The sequence below is a fragment of the Otolemur garnettii genome, unplaced genomic scaffold (genome assembly GCF_000181295.1).
Source record: "Otolemur garnettii isolate 467f Iridium unplaced genomic scaffold, OtoGar3 scaffold00130, whole genome shotgun sequence".
In the NCBI taxonomy this organism is placed as follows: domain Eukaryota; kingdom Metazoa; phylum Chordata; class Mammalia; order Primates; family Galagidae; genus Otolemur; species Otolemur garnettii.
The window spans coordinates 4,608,576-4,627,592 of NW_003852525.1; positions in this window are offsets into that span (position 1 = coordinate 4,608,576).

Here is a 19,017-nt window from a genome sequence, read left to right on the forward strand (position 1 = left end):
CAACACCAGCACGCTACCCTTGAGCGCCTAATGACACACCTTTCAGAATCTAGGGAGAAAATGCAAAAATGCACAAATGCAAATTTTTCCTTTCACTTTTCCGGAGGTTCCTAAACACAATCTGAAGCCTGTCCATGTATTATTCCAGGAAAGGAGTGTCTCCTTTACCTTTCTCCAGGCCTCTTCATCTGATCTTCACGGTAATCGGCAAGGTCCACAGGACAGGTATTGTAATTTATAGCACAGGACTTAGAGGCTCAGAACCCAAGAGTCTCGCCCTGACTCACACAGGCAGTAATGAGCAGGGAGAGCTCATCTCTAGAATTCTGCTCCATTGTCAAACTCTTCGCTCTGCATTTTGCTCTCCCCCTGCCCCCTCCCTGATTTAGAATGTTATTACTAGAAATAATAGCAATTGACCCGATTTGCTAATGCAAAGCAGAAATGTCCTGTTACTTAGGAGCCAAAGCACAATGTTTCCACTGAAACAGAAATCAGCTGGAGAGAAAGCTCTCCATGCCCTTTCCTGAATGGTTGGGGGACCGGGAAGAAGTTATTCAATGCACAGATTTTCAGGAAGCCTCATCTCTGCCTCTAGGTGACTAACCTTGTGAATGCTGTCGAATTTAGTTAATTACAAAGAACTTAGTCATGTGCGTTGTAGAAGGCTCAAAGTTTCGATTTTTCACCTTTCAGTTTGCCATTTTGGTCTAATATAAATCCTCGACACCACGGAACAGCTTGAATTCAAAATCACAAACATTTATTTGGTAGCCACTTTGTACAAAGCACCCTAGGAACTGGGGGAGGATATGATGAGGTACAAACCATTGTCCCTGCTCTCAGGAAACATTCAAAGAGTTAATGAACTTGAAAGTGAACAAAGACGTCATCTGAGTAGGAAGGAGTTGAAGCACTTTCAATATGGCAGCAATAATCCAGTGGGTCAGAAATTCCAGAGGCCCAGATTTGGGACTGGTGGGAAAGAGGGGGTCAGTCTCAAAGATTAGTCCTTTACCCCCATGGGACCTGACGCTGTCCCTGCGTAGAGAGTGTCAGAACACAATTAAGATAGCTGGTTGGTGTCTGCTGCTTTATATGTGAAGAAAATCCCACATTTTGCCAATGGAAGTCTTCTCGTGTTGACCGTTACAGAGTTTAGAGGAAAGCCCACTTTGAGTGCTTTTCCCAAAGCAGTGCTCAAAGATAAATTCTCTCATCATTAAATAGGTGACATTGGATTATAGACCTAAGAGGTATGAAGCCATAAATGGTTAAATCCATGTTTTAAAATAGTAATCGTTGGGGGCACCCATAGCTCAGGGCACTGGCCATGTGCACCAAGGCTGGTGGCTGAGGCAAGAGAATCGTTTGAGCCCAAGAGTTTGAGGTTGCTGTGAGCTATGACACCACAGGACTCTACCAAGGGTGACAAAGTGAAATTCTGTCTCAATAAAAAATAAAATAAAATAAAAATAGTAATTGTTATAAAAATAGGTGCTCAATTAATGTTTGTTGAGGGAATGAATAGATATTATATTCAACTACTTACTGTCTATCCACCTAGTTCTGGCTCAGCGTTTTGACTGGGAACTAATTATCTGATTCAGTCCCTTTTTTAGTAGATATCAAAGGAAACCATAGCTAGTTCCCAATTTTTTCTGCCATTAATACTGTGAGTTTTGATAATGACAACGACATCCATGATAATGTTAATAATATGGGTGATATTTTTAAATATATAAATAAACAAGGATAATATTTATTGAACACCAATAATAACCTAAAACCTTACAAAATTTTCTCTGATTTTCATACAACTCTACAAGTTATACGTTGCCATCAAAGTTTTGCAGATAAGGAAATTCGACTTCGGAAATACTAAGTGACTTTTTCACATCACTCCTTTGGTAAGTGTCGGAGCAGGAGTTAGCATCCAGCTACCTCAGGCTCCAGTGTCGGTGCTTTTTTAAAATTTTGAGCCTATCATTCATTACGGTCCTATACAGCAGATTTGATTCCTGGCTATTTCTTGTGAATAAAATTGTTCCTGAAAACTAAACATAGTGACCTTATATAAATCATGCTCATAGTTGGCAATGTCTCAGAGGAAGACCAATCATAGAAGGCCCACACTTAAAGTTTGGAGATGATTTAGTCCAAATTCTATGCTGTAGAGAAAACTGAGACCCACAGAAGTTCATTCACCTAGCGTCGGCTTGCCGAAGGGGAGATGGTGGGTGACATGGGCAGAAGCCATGTCTTATATGACAGAAACCTGGTTCAAATCCAAGTTCAGCCTCTTGTGTGTGAGCTGGAGCAAGATCTTAACCCAAATAGGTTTCCTATTGGAATGGATATATCTACTTGATAGAGCTCTTTTGAAAATTATGATTATACATATATTATCATATCATGTGTTATGATATATATCATCTAGCACAATAAATTACAGCCATTATTATGTAGTAAAGTCATTAGAATACTACATGAACTCAAGCCCTCTCACACTCAATCCAATATATCTTACAAGTCCTACTTCTCCTTGGAAGAATTTTTTTTTTCCTGCAGCTTTTGGCCGGGGCTGGGTTTGAACCCACCACCTCTGGCATATGGGGCTGGTGCCCTACTCCTTTGAGCCACAAGCACCACCCTGAAGAATTTATTAATCTCCACAGGGTGGTTCTTACTATTGACTCAGTGCTCAATCCTGAAATCCAAATATTCCATCTTCCTCAAGACTATTGTGGAGTGCAGACTGTGAGGTGCATTCAAGGAATGATCCCCAACTGCTTCTCTTCCCTTCCTAAGGGGGAAAGACAACAGTAGTCCTTCCTCCTTGCTCCCACTGCCAGAAGTCACATAGCTTCTGTATACTTTCCTATCTTTTGCCTCAAAGCACATACCCTTGTCTCCCTAAAGTCAATCTTTACCCCCGCGTACTAAGATTCAGCTCATTAGGAATAGTGTTTAGGATAAAACTCCTTTTACTTATCCAGTTACTTCCCCTCAATCTTGCAATATGGAAATATTCCCACTCGCTTTCCCTGCTCACTTGCAATGTTGTTGACATAAGCAACATAGTTTAGGCACCATATAAATAAAGCTGTTCACGTCAGGTGTTGGCTGCAGTCTTCAGCTGCACCAGACCCTCCAATCCCATCTCTTTATCTTTCATACAATCTATGTCTCTTGTGTGATTTAGTCTCTCAATTCCCCACCATTCCCTCTCTGGTTCTTTTACTCTTCTCGCTGGTTCTCGAAAACGGTGGCTTAAAGTAGTACAACTCCAAACAACAGTACTGGGGGTATATCTGTTGCTTTTTAATTTTGACACAGCACAGACTCTAACTGCTGCTTTCTGAGAAGGAAATGAGATGATGAAAGAAGGAAAAACGGAGCCTTCCAAGATGATGAAATGAACAGCCCCCAAAACACAAACCTGAACTATTTCAAAAATAGACTTGAAAACATGAGTATATATGTTCAGGGCTTATCAAGCTCCTCCAGAAACGATGGAAACTGTGCTCAGGAGGAAAGGAGAAAGTTACTTTTGATTACGTCTGTTAATATGCTTCAGGGTTAAGCACAAAATACCCTCCCACATAGTAAACACAGCCAGTTTCTCATTAAATTTATGAGACAAGAAGTTTAAAAAGTGGCACCTGCAAGTACCATAAGGAACTAAGTAAATTCATCCAGAACCCGCTTAAACCCTTCCAAGGCTCTCCATCACTCTAAGGATGGAGCTTACACTCCCTGGAGTTGTTAATTGGCTTCCCGGTGGGTCCTCTCTACTGGCTACTCAGTCTTTGTCCCCATCACTCTATACGCTCACTCCTTAGCGTTGTCCTCCAGGTCCTCACAGATGCTGTTCCTTCTGCTGGGGGCAGGTCTTCATTTTCATCAAAAATAAAGAAAAAAGGCTCCTCGCAGGTAGTACAGTGGTTATGGCATCAGCCACATGCACTGAGGCTGGCAGGTTCAAACCCAGCCCAGGCCTGCTAAACAACAGTGACAACTGCAACAAAAAAAATAGCCAGGCATTGTGGTGGGCAGCTGTAGTCCCAGCTACTTGGGAGGCCGAGGCAAGAGAATCACTTAAGCCCAAGGGTTTGAGGTTGCGGTGAGCTGTGATGCCACGGCACTCTACCCAGGGCACAAAGTGAAACTCTGTCTCAAAAAAATAAAACAAGATAAAAATGAAGGTGCAACCGCTTTAAGCTCTGGCAGAAGCAAGACGAGTTTTTAAGGTGAGGGGATTATTTCAAGACGTGGGAACTCTACTCGTGGTTTGGAATAAGAAAACCCACCTTTGACAATCAAACCGTTTAGGGAATTAAAAATACACAAAAGTGAAAATGCATTAACATTATGCAAAAAAAAACAAGGTAATTTGAAAAGAATTATCAACTTTTAAAAGTATATTCATCAAAGATAGAAACCAATGGTTTGCAATCATATCATATTATTAAGAACTTGGTTTTTATAGTTTTTATAGTCCTCGTACTCAGCCACAAGGCTATAGCAGACTGCAGTCAGGCGACCGTTTCACCCTCCAACTACAATGTGCTAAAAAGTGTCCGGAATGAATAAGCCTACAGGATCAGCATATCCCTTGCGAGGTAAGGGGACACATCTTGAACATTTGTAAATGACAGAAATGACTGTCACAGTTCCTTTATAAATTGGTTTTGACCAAATGTTATTGTACAACCTTGTTAGCAATAAAATTTTGAAAGCTTTTCATTATTTTTGAACCACCACACTCAGGCATGCCCACAGACTAAAAGAAACTGGGAAAAAAAACATTATTTTTGTAGTTAGTAGGGCTTTAGATGTACTTAAATCCCCTAATTTTCTTTGTCAAAGTAAAATCATTTTGGTCACCTAAGCCAAGGACATTGGTCTTGCCATACCACTGGGCGTATAATTTGAGGTAAGTCTGAGCTTTTTAGCTTCATTCAGAAAACAGAGATCATAATTCTGATCTCAAAGATTGATATGAGGATGAAATAATACATTTATATTTTGTTTGAAAATGCCACCTAAACTGTAAAGCGTAATACAAAATAAACGATTATTACAACCGTATTAATTTGCAAATGTTCTCTTCTCTGAAGTCCTCTCCTTGGTAGGCCTTCCCTGAGGTTCCCGTGTAAAATAGCCTGGCCCCCCACCACTCAAGGGAACCGGACCCCCGCCACAGCTGGATCAGCTCAGTTCTTCTCACAGCACTTTGCACTACCTGAAATAATTATTCGTAATTGGTTTAGATGTTTATTGTTGTTTGCCTGCTAGAATATAAGCTCCATGAAAGCGGGAGTTTGTGGGTTAATTACTGGATCTCAAGCTCCTAAGAAAGTGCTCAGCAGAAAATAGGTACTCAGCGTGTATCTGTGGAAAGAAGAAAAAGAGGGCGTGAGGTGGACCAGTGTAGTGACAAGTGTGATCCTCCCAACTCATCAAGAAGAGATCAACGTGAATGGCCAAAGAGGACCAAAAGTATAGTAGATAAATTAGCTGAGCACCTGTGATTAGTGATTTTGTTCATCCCCAATCCTCAGAATTCAGTACTGAACCCAGAAGAAAACCATAGAGCTTACTTACTGGAAGTAATTTTGAGTGGCATCTCCTACAGCACGAAATCTATTTTCTGATCAAATGTGGGTGAACAGTAAACTCTACTTTTGAAAGTTGTTGCTTTCGTGCAACCATCTGATTCTGAAATCCTTTCCTCCCGGTCTAAGTATTTGTGTTTGCTCGTTCCTCTCTAGCGGATTTTAAAACACAAATCACTGCAGTAATTCATTTTTTATTGTTCTCTTGCTCAGCTTCAACACATGTACAGTAGTCGTGTTCACTCTTCAGGGGGATAATGGCATTTTTGGAGATTTTACTGTAGTCATTACTCTCTCTTCTTTATTAAGAGACTTGACTTTAATCTTCTGCTTTAGCTATGTGGTTTATCTTATGAATATTAATATACAACCCAAAGGGATCTAGCCAGTGAATATGAATTAGAAAGAGCTTTCTCATATTGAAGAATAAGAAAGGCATTTCCTGGTATGCACATCTTTCTGGGGTGTACGAGCTCTAATTTAATCAGCATGGAGCCATCATGTACGCCACCAGCACTCCGGGCCACAAAGTAATTGAAATGATTCAAGCTTGTTTAATAAAGTAATTTCAATTATTACAGGAGTTGAGTCAGAAAGTGTCAGCTGTACAAAGTTTATGCTGCCTGAAATCAGCAGTAGGGCACCAAATGCTCATATAGAAAGGGCCATTGTGGGAATGAGTTGTATTTTTTTAGGCTTTGAAATATCTTGGTTCACATGAGACAATTTTTTTTTCTCTTGAGTGATCTGTTAGTCAAGAAGCCCCAATTTTTTTTTTCCCTAAAAAACAGTATAAAGAAATTTACTCATAGCCAAGAACTTTGAACTGTAGAGGTCACAAAGTCCATCCTCTTTCATTTCAACATAATCATCAACTGATACTTTGCCACAGTCTCCACCACTCCCCTATGTCTCAATCCAAGTCATCGTTTATGTTTGGAGCTTTTGATAACAGGAAACATCTCTACATGGTTTCCTTTGAAATATTGGAAAGGAAATTACACAAGTTTTCGTTGTAAAAGATAAGTGTATTACACGTAGTATTTAAAGTCATTTTTCATCACCAAATAATGCAAAAACATTTCAGCAGTTGTCAGTCTGTGGTTTTGTCAGTCTTTCATAAATGACAAACTCTAACATGTTTTCTTTCAACTTTCTTTCCTTTCCTCTTTTCCATAATGTGTTTTACCCTTCTAACTACAACTTCTCCTGACATATTTTACCCATTCGAGGCCTGTAGACATACTACCTCAAAATATTTATTCCCCAAATCATTGTTCTACTATTGTGTTTTTCTTTTATTTACCATTTTCTTTGATTAAGAGATTTCTTTGTATACGTGCACACACATAGTTTGCTTAGTTCCTACCATCCCAGCACAATACCTAGCACTATTCCTCACCCACAAGTGTTAAGTAGACAAAAAGGTGGGGCATCTATTTGCAGTTCAGTCATCTAACCCAGAAGCCCTCATGAAATCCCTTTTTTTTTGGCAGTTTTTGGCCGGGACTGGGCTTGAACCCTCCACCTCCAGCATATGGGACCAGCACCCTACTCCTTTGAGCCACAGGCGCTGCCCATGAAATCCTTTTTATTTAGGTTCATACGTTTTCCTCCAGACAGTTCTCTCTCACCTTGACCACATCTAATTTAGGTCAATTTTACTGATATAAACAATAATCAATTTAAGAAATAAAGTAACTGTGGCCTCCAAAGAGTACGTGACTCTTGCTGTTTTCATCAACACTTTCGGCACACAGGGGGTGCCAATAAAACGTATACACATTGTAAGACAGGAAAGAGCTATGTTAAAATTATAATACCCACATCATGTTTGACTCTGCAATTACAAAAAGTGCTTGACATGACTCATATTCACCTTCTGTTATTGATTGAGTGTTGCAATGTTAAAATGTCTTTCCTTTTTAAAATTGTGCATAGATTTTTGGGCACTCTCTGTATTCCTTTGTTCTAGCACAGGGAATCAACACCGTGGACATCAGCAAGGGCTGTTATTGTGCCAGATGAGGACCAATTAGCATCTGTTCTAAAAATACATCTTCTGGTGCTTCTTTGGGGACCTCCACTAATCAGCTGTAGCTATGTCATAGCCCAGTCACACTCCCGTTGACACAGTGAGGACAGGCAGTGAGACAATTAGTGTTCAATCTAGACTTTAAGTACAAAGTGGTCATACAGTACAGTCACTAAACATCTTACCAGAGTGAGCAGGAGAACTAAATATAATCTGACCATATTTTTGACAAAGGCAAAAATTCTCCCTGAAGTCGAGTATCAGGATTCTCAAGCAAAACTTCTTCTTCTTATGAATTTGGGCCATTTGGTCTTTCCTAAAGGAATATTTCCAAACCTATACTGGAAACCAGTGGGATGACGTAAGTTAACATAAAAATATTTGCTTTTTGCACGACTCTTAGTTTAACCTTTCTTTAAAAATCCTACTTCCCGGCGTTCATTGATCTGTTCTGAACCTTAGCTAATAATACTCTCAGCTGAACGCTGTTAAGAATAAAAGCTCCTGGTTTATACCGCACTTCCCTTTATAATCCTCAAAGGAGTGTGTAAATGCAAGACCATTATGAGTCCAACTTTATAGATGGGGAACTGGAGGCTCAGGAAGAGTAAACAGTGAGGCCAGGCAGTAGTTGAGTTTGAAGGAATGAAGTCTTCCTAAATTCTAATTTACCTTATTGCCCAGAAGGCCATGTTACTGCTGCTTTAGTGAGGAAAATGTGCTTTTACAAGTGTTGACGCTAAAATTTCCTTGTTTAGTACTTTAGAAAAAAAAGCATTGAGCCTGTCTCGGGTCTTTGCCTCCAAGAGGACAAAGAAAAGGAGGAACAATTGTGCCAAAAAGGCACAGCCATGTGCAGCCTAATTGCTGCAAAAAGTGCCCCTGATATGAGCTCAAGGACAAAGCCATTAAAAAGTTCGTCATTTGAGACAAAAAACACTAGATATTAGTGCAAACACAGCAAAAAAAGGAACACTTTTATATTATATACTATGAGTGGGAATGTAAATTAGTACAAACTCTACAGAAAACGGCATGGAGATTCCTCAAAGAACTAAAAGTAGACCCACCATTTGAATCCAGCAATCCCCCTACTGGGTATCTACGCAAAGGAAGAGCATTAATTTTATATATACGTATATGTAAACCTTGCACCTGAATGATTATTGCAGCCCAATTCATCATTGCAAAGATATAGAATCAACCTAAGTGGCCATCCACTGATAAGCAGATTTAAAAATGTAAGAGAGAGAGGGAGAGAGACACACACGTATATACACAGAGCGAACAAAGAAAAAAATATATTAATATTATTACATTCAATATATACTGACAACAAAAGAGGACTACAAGTCCCATTTGACTTCTCCGATCATAAAAGTGGTGGCCATCACCATCCAGGAACTCCTAACTATGGCCAACCACAGCTTAAGCAACGTGGACCAAAGATTCCACTTGGATTGCTACACGTGCTGTTTCAATCTCCTGCGGAAGTACTGACAATGTAGCCAGTTTTCTACAGTCCCCCACGCCCTTGAAGTTCCCCAGTACTCATGCCTCCATTGTCACGGTACTTCCACAACGTTCTTGAACTTCAAATACCACTTCGGAATGGTTTCGTGCTCCTCAAACAACAGCTGTGCTCTGCCATTTTCTTTGACTGTCCTGTGTAGGGGACGCCAAGAGCCAGATGACATCTGAGCAAGATGATCTGCAGCTGAGGGGTGGACCTCGGGCCATTCGTCCGCAGATGCTCCTTGTGGAAGAAGAGCCCGAGCCTTCAGCACGTCGTCCTTGTTAATTGCTCCCCTCACCTGTGTTGTTCGGTCCCAATAAAAGGCTAGTGCAGAGGTTGCTCAGGGCTGTCCTGCAAAGAAGGGCCAGCCTGCCTCCCTCAAGCTTGCACTTCTAATCCTTGTCATGCCTGGTTCCTTCCTTCAGTGATGGAGACCAAGGCCTTACGGGCCCGACGGGTTGTGACAGTCCTGCCTGTCGCCTGGGGACGCTAGCATTCGTTGGATTAGCACCACCTTTGCTACCATAACTCAACTCAACTTTGAAATTTGGTGCATAGGCAACATCTCTCAAAATGTGTATACATTTTTGGCACCCCCAGTATGCTTGTGTGTGTGTAGATATATGTGTGTATGTGTGTGTGTGTATAAATAACTACTACTCAGCCATAAAAAAGAATGAAATACAGTCTTTTGCAGCAACTTGGTTGGAACTGGAAACCATATCCTAAGTGAAGCGTCTCAGGAACAGACAAACAAAAACTGCATGGTCTCACTCATGGTTGGGAGCTAAGCAATGAGTGTGCATGGTCATAAGGGGGTTGGAGACTCGGAAGCAGGAGGGTGAAGGGGTCAGGGATGAGAAGTTACCTACTGGGTACAAAGTTCACTATTTGGGTGACAGGAACACTAAATGCCCTGACTTCACCTCTGTACCATCCATCCGTGTGACTAAAAACCATTGTACCCCTAAAACTATTCAAATAAAATTTTTTTATTATTCTTTTATGTTTGCATGTCCATGTGATCATTAGGTTTCCACGTTTTGCCCTCACAGAACGAAAAAGGCTTAAAATTTACCAACAATAACAATGTTTAAGATAAGGACGAGAAGCAAAAACCTCGTAAAGAATGAATGAAGATAAACACAATCAGAAAAGAAACCAGACAATTGCTGCAACAAAGTATTGAGCAATAATAATAATAGTAATGCAAAGAAAGTAACATTCACATTGTCAAATAAGAGTATTTCTCTTATAGAATGCTTTGACTTTGAGGTTCCATATGGAGTCATCAATTCACTTCTCATCGTTTTTTCCAAAGTCTCAAAAAACAGACAACAAATATTTATAGATCAAAACAAAAGATAATTTTAAAAAACGGATCATGCCAAATCTTACAGACAATAGAAAAAGAAGAAACACTTCAAAATCATTCTGCTTCATCTGGATACACCTGATAATAAATTGGAAAAAGTGTATTTTTATAAAGGGGAAATTGCAAACATAATTCACTTTTAAATGAGGATGCAGTATGCAGTATCCTAAACAACGTATTAACAAGTTGAAGTAAAAATTAATGTTTAAGTAATGTACTTTAGTCAAAATCAAATCCGATTTACGTGAGAATTAGTCACTTTTTTTTTCTTGTCCTTACCCTCATGAAATAAATATTTTTAAAAAGAAGTTCATCACTGAGAATCTACTGGAAGGCACAATTGTCAAGGATATTCTCAAAGTGAGTGTCATCAGCCCCTACACGCTTCTCATGTGACGCCTCACTCCTGCCTGAGTGGTACCCAGAAAGGGCATTCATTTCATGAAACCCGGAAGGACGGAAGGCTGCCACCCCAATTTTGATCCCTGAGTACCGCCCTGAGACCTCCACCAAAGCCCATCCAAAAGTCTGTCCCTTAGAAGTGAAGAGAAACTACCTTCTGGAATGCAATAAAATGAAAATTATCCTTTAAAAGAAAAAGAGAAGTGAGAAATTAAAGGCTCAAATCCTTTCTTGAAGAAAAATGCTTATGACAATGGTATTCTTTGCTTAAATACTCTAATTTTTACATCATTTCAGAAAGAAATCTTTTATATTCAGAAGATTTTTGATGCTCTGAGCTAATGATACCCACTCCTTACTGCATAGCAACATCTACTTCTGCTTCTTTTTTTTTTTTACAGCTGTGAAAAAAAGAGGTGTTTTTTTTTAATGTGACATGTAAAGCTTCTAAAGAGTAATCGCTGAATTCAGAATAGAAATGCAGAAAACTGCTAAAATTGCAGAGAGATAAGCACTATAAAAAGAGCCCCTTCAGAGTAAATGTTTCCAAGAGAGAAAATGCAACAAAATTAAAAAGTGTAAAAAAAAAATGGTTCAAGTTCTATGAAGTGTGTAGAATGGGTACCCTGCCCAATTCTTAGGGGTCAAGTGGGAAAACAAAATCAAAGAGCTATGGGCACTCACAGAATTGCAGGGACAGGGGGCCAACCTCTCCTGCCTTCCACCTGGCTTCTCAGAGTTAATGAGAGTTTGACGAGGCCTGAGAGGTCTTCATGCAGCTTTTCCAACTGGAGGTAATATATTAGGTCCCACGCATCTTAATGCAACATGAATACCGCTTTCATAAGCGACATCCCAATATCAGCCCGTTCTGTGCTATTCCACAGGTAAATACGCTGTCAGATGAAGCCGCAGACCCAGAGGCTTCATCGTCTCCAGGAGTGATGGAGGATTTGACATCACAGTAGTGATGGAGAAGAAAACTTAAGTTCTGTAATTTACTGAAACTGACGTTTGTTGTGATTTGAAGATGGGCGTGACGATCTTTAGACTAGTTTGAATAACGATCACACTCGCCAAGCCTCCACCTTCACTCACTGGCGGTAGAAAACTTTAACTCCTGCATTGGAGAAAATGATGCCAGTGAGATTCAGCTAAAATTACGTCCTGCTCGGCATTTTCCATCCACTTTACACACAAGCAGGTAAACCTTGTGAGCATCCACACCCAGCCATACCTCTTGCCATTTTAGTAAAAAAAAAAATTCCCCTTCCTGTGCCCAGAGAATCAATGATCATCAAAATCTGTCTTTCTGAGAAAAGTGCTAAAGATGGATGGCTATTGAGCTGTCATTCTGATATAGTTCTAGGCTGAACCGATCTGACTTCCATTCCATTCTGGCCTCGGCTACACGGTAACTGTAAAACTCCCCTGAATTTTCCCAGTATCAGCACCTCTAAGTAGGCTTTGAATAATGTTTGCAAACTATCACTATCACGCAGAAGGAGTCTGCAAGTGTTTGCACAAAATGATGGTGATCATCTCTCTCCAAAAGCAAAAATTGGGCTAGTTTCTCTATTTTGGTGTGTTTATTCCTTAAAATTGGAAGAGGGTCGGTTCTTCGGAAGCGCTGGGCAATAAACTCTCTACATTTTTATTGAATGAAAATAAAATATTTAGGGTGGCGCCTGTAGCTCAAAGGAGTAGGGAGCCGGCCCCATAGGCTGGAGGTGGCGGGTTCAAACCCAGCCCTGGCCAAAAACTGCAAAAAAAAAAAAAAGCTGCAGTGAGCTATGATTGTGCCAGTGTGCTCCATCCTGGGTGACAGAGTGAGACCCTGAAAAAAAAAAAAAAAAAAGGAAAGAAAGAAATATTTAAATGAATATCAAGAGAACTTGCAGGGAAAGCTGAGTAACCAGGAGGCGTTGCAAAGAATGGGAATGAGAAGGGCAGAAATTTAACACAACATTTTTCTTTTGAAAGCGAAAAGGGCATATTTAGACTGGATGCTTGAAATTCTATTTAGAGAATCTTTAGACCGTCAGGTAGAGTTGCCTTCTCTCTATTTAGCTGTCTCTCAGAGTGTTTTAGTCCATTTCCTGTTGCTTATAAGATAATATGGGAAGCCAAACAATATAAAAATTAAAATGAATTTATTTCTTCCAGTTCTGAAGCTGAAAAGTAGGAGTCAAGACAAGAGCATCTGACCAGGGCTTTCTTGCTGGTGGGGACTCTCTGAAAAGTCCCAAGGTGACACAGGAAGCTAGCTCAGGTCTCTCTTCCTCTTCCTCCAAAGCCACTACTTCCACTCCTATGATAACCCTTTAATCCATTAATCCGTGAATGGATTAATCCAGGGACTGAGCTGATCAGCTCTTAAAGGCCCCACACTCAATACGGCCACACTGGGGATTAAGTTCCAACAAGAATTTTAGACGGGAAAACCATAGCCCAGAGTCACTGGCCAAGTTCTCCTAAATGACGATGATTGACAGCCAGCAATTGCTCTGACCACCAGATCCTTTCTCAGCGTCAAAGAAATGCTTGTTTCTATTTTTGTCTTAACACTACCTGACAATATCAAAGGCTGACAAGCCTCAGACAACAACCACAACAAAAAATGAAGCTTCCCCTTCTGCAGAGAAAGGATAACTGACCTACCTCAGATCAGGGATCTCAAACTGGAGAGACCCTCTGAGAGGTCTTCTCCCTTCCAGGGCAGGCTCCGAGCAGAGGGGTTGCACACCGCCCCCACCTGGCAGCCCGTGGAATTTGCCCACTGATTAGAGTTGTAATTGCCAAGCTCACATTGGCATTTTTCTAACATGTGTCACTTTAAGAAAAGGGACCTTTATAGAAATTGTTCATTCTTACACAATCCGCTCCCAAATCCACTAATTTCCTCTTTCCATTCATCTTCCAGAAATCCTATATCCAAGACAAATGGGATTTCGCATAGCATGCTTTCAGTGATACCACAACCAGCAAGACTATTTTAAGAATTCTATTCATCAATTCTCAATAAACATTATGATACCGGCACTTAGGCATTTTAAAGTGAATTTCCTAAGCAGACCTCAAGCTCTTAAGCAACGCAAATGCATTAAACCTCCTAATTCCCTTGCAAAACCAGCTAAGGAGCCAGAGCTAAAACACGATTTCTACACTGCAGCTGTGTGGCAGGTCACCCAGAATGGCCCATCTCTTAAAAGGAAAGGCGGGGAGTGGAGGGCAGAGTGTGGCAACAGCAAATCGATTTGAGTACCAGCACTCTCTCATCCACTTCCAAGGCCAGTTCGCCAGGAAACATTGGGTAACATGAAAGATTCACTTGCTTGTCAATCAGTTATTTAAGAAACATTTATTAGGTGGCTATGGGATGCTGGAAATTGGATTAGACTCTAAGAATATAATTTAAAAAAATCCTTTTCCTGTGAAGCATGCAATACAGCAGAGAAGAAATACCTATTTTTAAAAATAATAAAATACTGGGTAATAAGTAAAAGAACGGTAGTAGTATGAAAAGTAGAGATAGCATGTAGGACGGATTAAATAAGTTTATTTGTATAACAGGATAGAAAGATATTCAAGGAGGGGGGGACATGCCCTAAGGTGTGATATCCGAGATGGAGGGTTGAGTAGGAATTTGACAGTGTTATGAGTATTCCTTTTCTAAAGAAAAATTATCCTTCATGGTAGCAGTAATGAATGTGTTTGCCGCAAATCTTCCTGGCTTTCTTGAAGACAGACTGAAAGATGTATGTGTGAGTTAGGGGATAATAGCCCTGCCTTCTTCCATCTGCTCCTTCAAATGGTGGTGTGAGGGCCTAACCAGTAAATCACTGAAGCTTGATGCTTCTTTTTATAAAGACACGACTGTCCTTATGGTCTCTGTTTCTTCTCCTCTCACAGCTGCTTACAAAACAGAGCTGGAGCCGGAAAAACGGTCAATCCTTGCATTTCACAAAAGAGGAAATTGTGAACCTAGGAGCCTGTTTCTCCTCCCCCCAAACTCCTACATAGTTAAAGTCGAATCCATAAGACAGAGAAACTAAGGTGGACTCATTCCACTGCAAATCTGGAGGCTCTCAGGTCACTGTATTCCCAGTTTCATGCTCAAAAGTTCATCAAACACGTACTCTCTTCACTGACTAGGAGCTTCTCAAGGGCAGTACCTCAAAATAGAATAAATAGAATAGGTTTTGCTGCAGTAACAAATAGACCCCCAAATCACCGTCGTTTCAAGCAACAAAAGTTTACTTTTCACTCACTCAAACTCGGAGGTGGATGGGGGAACTCCCAGCTCTGCTCCGTTCAGTGAGTCGGGGTCCAGACTCCAGGCTGTGATGCCATCAGCTCAGAATCTGGTTTCCAAGGTTGCTACGTCAGGGTAGGGGAGAGTGGTCGTGGCACACCCACTCTGAACAGTCTCAGCCCAGTTAAATGTTCCCAGTTTATTGGTCAGAACCAGTCATCAGCTCCTAACACAATGCAACGGAGGCTGGGAAACACAGGGATGTATTCGAATATTTGATGAGTGCTAAGATTATGTCTTTTTTCAATAGATCCTCCAGAACTAGCTCAATATAGGGCACAAAATATGTGTTCAACAAAGGAATGTTGAACAAATAAGTAAATTAAGAACCCACTATGCTCATGGTACTATTCTAGCACTATCAGGTATACGAAGATATACAAGGAATAATTTCTGTGTTTAAGAGCAGAGGAGCTAATTTTCAAATTAAACCAGCTACACGTATGCACCCAAACAGAATGAAATTAACCACCCACAGCAACATCAGCTAAGTAACAAGTGAACGATTACGCTAAAAAGGAAGAGAAATCAAGAGTTGGGATGATTAGGAAATAGTCTTCCATCTCTTTATATCTTAAACTTAAAACATTTCTTCTCTCAAAAGGTCCAGAAGCCATTTACCTCGGGGAATGATTTTAACCGTAAAGACAAAAAAATAAATAAATAAATAATGTGTAAAATAATCAAATGTACCTTCAAAAGTTTTAGAACTCTAGTTGCAAACATAGGAGCAATGTTTAGAGATTATGTCTAACATCCGTTTAATCTAGAGAAATAAAGTATTCCCAGAGCTAAGCATTTTCTACGTTCTATTCAGACATGATACACCCAGATTACAAGGGACCTGGCTGCTGCTCATTCTTCCTAACTGTTGCAGTAAAAGGAAGTGACCACCAAGGGACAGCAGAGGACATTCTTGCAGTTTTGTTTTTATGGGGGGGTTTGGCCAGAGCTGGGTTTGGACCCACCACCTCCAGTATATGGGGCGGGCACCCTACTCCTTTGAGCCACAGGCGCCGCCCCAGAGGACATTCTTTATAGAAATTCCCTGAGACTTTGAGTAACAGATGAGTCGTTTGAAAAGTATTCGTGTTCTGGCCAAATGCTGATCTTTTTTTGTTTTTTGCAAGATATTATTAACCTTAACTATGGGAAATTAAGAACCAGCCAAAACATGTTATAGCAATATTTTAACCTGACTTCAAGCTCCTAGGTTGGCAGGTACCAGGTATGTAAACTGATACAACATTTCTGAAAAGCAATTTATCAATATAAATGAGGAGTCTTTAAAATGTTCATACGGTAGAACAACTAATTTCCTTTATGAAAATCAATCCTGAGGTAATGCTGACACAGATATCACCATGAGCATATTCCTACAGCATCATTTATCATTGGGAAAAACTGCACACAGTCTAAATTTCCAATTCTGGGGAAAGGACTGAGCAAATTAAATTACATTCTTATATGGGAATATTATGCAACCATTAAAACATGATTACACATATGGCATTCTCTGTCAAAATTTTCAATGATCGTCCTTTAATCCAGGATTTTCACTTCTTGGTCTCCATCCTACAGAAAAGCTTTTCAAATGGGCAAAAAATGTGTTCACATTCAAAGATGTTTTTGCAGCATTTTTAGAGTATCAAATATGGGGAAACCTGACTAAGAGGGTATCTAAATAAAGGTAAATTAGAAACGCTAAAGAGGAAGTTAAAAACGTACTAATGTTAAAGGGAAATAAGTTGTAAAACAGTAAGTGTGCTAAAAACACCATTCTGGGGAAAATGGTCATTATGTATCTATTTATATACCAGTAACTTTTTGGTTAAGGAAGCAGATTTCTCTTTTCAGTTTTATACACCTGTGTCTTGTGATGTTTTATCATGAGCATCTGCCGTTTTAATTTAAATTTAAATTTTTCATTCGGACATCTAAAATGAATAGTCGTAGACAAAGAGAAAAGGCTATAGATACTTTTTAATTATATGAAGAAAACGTTTTGAACAGAATCTTAAAAGGACAAACTTGGTGATGTCATATATCCGGTATTATGCAAACTGCTTAAAAACTATTATAGTGAAAAGGACAGGAGATAGGTAATATGTCAGAATATGAACAGTATTTCCCTCTTGGTAGTAGAACTATTGGTGGGTGGATTAATGGAGGCATAGTTCTGCATTCTTACATCTTTATGTACTTTTTGCATTTTCTAAAAAATGCATGTTATTGTGTGATCAAGGAATCGGAGAAAGCTTAACATTAGAAATAAGTAGTTTAACAAGAAAATCAGAAAGTGTCAGGATCATAGCATTATTTTTCCTATAAACACTCCTTATTAAAAGACCTTCCTTCCATTAGATTCTCTTTTATTTTTATGTTGTTGTTGTTGTTGAGACAATCTCACTATGTCACCCTCAGTAGAGTGCTGTGACATCACAGCTCACAGCAACCTCAAATTCTTGGGCTTAAGCGATTCTCTTGCCTCAGCCTCCCAAGTAGCTGGGACTACAATCACCCACCACAATGCGTGGCTATTTTTTGTTGCAGTTGTCATTGTTGTTTAGCTGGCCCAGGATGGGTTCAAACCCACCACCCTTGGTATGTGGCTGGCGCCGTATCCACTGTACTACAGGCATGCCGAGATTCTCTATCTTTTGATCCTATGCTTTTATGTAAATAAACCTTCCTGTAGGCCCTTGTGGTGACCTGAAACATAGCCAGTGTTCTTGGATTATTGTCTCATTAATTATGTCCTCACCCCTTGGATTAGTTCAGGCTCATGACTACTTTAATGAATAACGTTTGGCAGAAGTGATGCTACGTGACTTCTGAGGCTAGGTTACAAAGCCCATATACCTTCCTTCTTGCTCTCTGGAACACAAGATATTTCTAGCACCTTGAACTGCCGAGTAAGAAGTCTGGCGACTCTGAGGCGGCCATGTTGTGAGAAGGTTCAAGCCACATGGAGAGGACACAGGTAGATGTGACAGTCAACATCCATTCTGTGCTGGGTCCAAATTCCTGACCAATGAAATCCATGAGAAAATAAAATGGTGGTTGTTTTATGCCTCTAATTTTGGAATCATTGTTATCCAGCAGTAGATGAAAGAAATATCCTTTCTTCCAGCATGTATACATATTCAAATCCTGTAATAAAATTTAATATTTTTATTAACACAGAGAAAATTTTTTAAAGATTTTTGCCTTTGCTTCTAGTGCTATAGTTCTTAATCCCTTTGAAATTATACAGTTCTTTTTGCATCACTTGAGTGATTCATTGAATGGCTGGACCATTTTACTGATTCTTTCTAAGTAAGGTGTTTTACTAATGATAAAAATATAATCTTTCAAAAACATATAATCTTTCTACTCCAACTATTTGGATAGAATTGCCACTTTATAATAATAGCACATATAGATGATTTTCAAGAGTTTTTCATCTATTATTGATGTTAAACCTCCCAGCATTTCCATTAGGTACTCCTAGTATCTTCTCATTTTAAAGAGAGATCTCTTCTCATTTCTCATTTTAAACCAAGTTGAGCACAGAGAAGTTAAGTAACTTAGCTAAGGTCACACAGTGGTAAATAGCAAAGCCAGGGTCCAACCCAGGGAGCTCGTAACCAGAACCTCTGCTTTAAACCCCTGAACTAAATTCTTTCTCTTCTTCTCTTTCTGCCCAGCACAGAGGCTAAGCCTCCAGTAATACACATCTCCGAGCCAGTTGTGAACACAGGGCGGTCATCT